Source organism: Schistocerca piceifrons, chromosome 3 (genome assembly GCF_021461385.2).
Source record: "Schistocerca piceifrons isolate TAMUIC-IGC-003096 chromosome 3, iqSchPice1.1, whole genome shotgun sequence".
Classification (NCBI taxonomy): domain Eukaryota; kingdom Metazoa; phylum Arthropoda; class Insecta; order Orthoptera; family Acrididae; genus Schistocerca; species Schistocerca piceifrons.
The window spans coordinates 181,408,977-181,410,892 of NC_060140.1; the positions used below are offsets into that span (position 1 = coordinate 181,408,977).

Genomic DNA, 1,916 nt, shown 5'->3' on the forward strand with positions numbered 1-1,916 from the left:
TGTCATGAAGTGACATCTTGCGCGCGATCTAGCTTGAAATGACGCTTCTAGGTTGACGTACTGACCACCGTAGACAAGCCACATTGTACCGTACACGTTTTCTATACTGCGCGTTCCACCGTAATGCAACGAGAATACAGTTTTATTCACATCTTTTATACATGAGGTTGTACATAACGATTACCGTACTATAAACATTTTTCAGCCGTTTGTTACAGCGCAAATGTTCTTTTCGTTCCCATCAAGCTATTTTAAAGTGTTGTGTAACATGTAGTACGAGAGTAAGTTAGCTATATCAAATGTCTCAAAACTTTCGTGAAACGAATGTCACGACAAGCAGCTCTGGAAGAATGGGAGAAGGACTAACGACAGACCGGAAAAGGAATCGTAACAAAAGAACATGTTCCAACGGGACACAAAGACTGGCGATCAAATTACCGCTCTGTCCTAATTTCACAGCAATGTAAACGGACGCGGAAAACCAAAGTCTTGCTACCATCCATTCAGAATAAGCATGATGTCATGTGTCCATGTACTGGAAGTAACCACACTACAGACAACGCGTTACTTTAGTGTAGCGTCTAGGACAGGCAGAGAAACATGCTACTGAAAAGTTTTGTATTCAAAGGCGTAAAGTAGCCATCTAAAAAACAAAAACACTCCGTCTACAGGCCACAAGTGGCCCATCGGGACCATCCGACCGCCGTGTCATCCTCAGTGGCGGATGCGGATAGGAGGGGCGTGTGGTCAGCACACCGCTCTTCCAGTCGTTATGGTGGTATTCATGACTGAAGCCGCTACTATTCGGTCGAGTAGCTCCTCAACTGGCATCACGAGGCTGAGTGAACCCCGAAAGATGGCAACAGCGCATGGCGGCCTGGACGGTCACCCATCCAAGTGCCGACCACGCCCAACAGCGTTTAACTTCGGTGATCTCACGGGAACCGGTGTAGCCACTGCGGCAAGGCCGTTACCAAACCAGCCCTTTTGCAAGAATTAACTGATACAATTCTTTTTAAAAGAAGTCTTCAAATTCCGTGGTTTTGAATTTCCATATTTATGAATTTCAGTCACCAACTGCAAAACAAACTCAGTACTAATTTAAGGCAGTAGTGACTGAAGGGAAATTATGCAACATTTAAAATATCTTTTTCGTGTCTACATCGGAAGTCATAATTCAGAAAGCGGACATATGTAGCTCTACTCTGTTAATGGAGTATGTTAACAAATATAATAAAATAATAAAACGCCTTCTACTATTGAGGTAAATATAAGATGAAAAAAAATCAAGAACCTGAACTCCATCAGTCGGTGACGACTAGATTAAATTTCTCTTGGACAATGAGCTCGATTATACAGCATAAATGAAACAATAACAGCTGAGCGTGGGAGCATCATTCAGATGGTTTCCCGAGACGTTGAAACTGCTTCAATGGTGCGCTCCTTCGAAGAAAATGGCCACTTGGTATGATAGGGTATGCAAATTCTGCAGGACAGTGGACAAAATGTAGTTGTGTGACAGGTGGCTTCGTCGGACCATTTATTTCGAACATCGCATAGGCAGTTGGATTCCCGCAGTTGTGGAACAACGTAGACGTTTGAGACTAGCAGTGACTTCGTAGATGAATGAAACGAGCAGCGAATTAGAATCGTGGGTGTTGATTTGGATGCCTTTCATCTTGGCTGATAAAAGTGTGGGTTGTTATTGATCTTGTTACACCGCTGAATTGAGTTCTGTCTCGGGGCTTTCGGGACTTTTGTTGTGTAGCCTTTCACGCTCAGGTGCAGGAATCATCCGTGTTCGAATAAAATTGTGGAGGTATTGCTGAGGAGGTTTGTGCATGGGAAGTGGCTCGTTCATAGGTTAATTAAGTTGTTCGATGTGTGTGTCGGTACCTCTTGCCTCTCCGTTGCAA

The 1,916-nt window shown here is 43.8% G+C and overlaps 1 pseudogene; it reads right to left on the minus strand.

The window, feature by feature from the left end:
* Positions 1-857: 857 nt before the first annotated feature.
* Positions 858-975, minus strand: LOC124791210 (annotated as a pseudogene).
* Between the last annotated feature and the right edge of the window lie 941 nt (positions 976-1,916).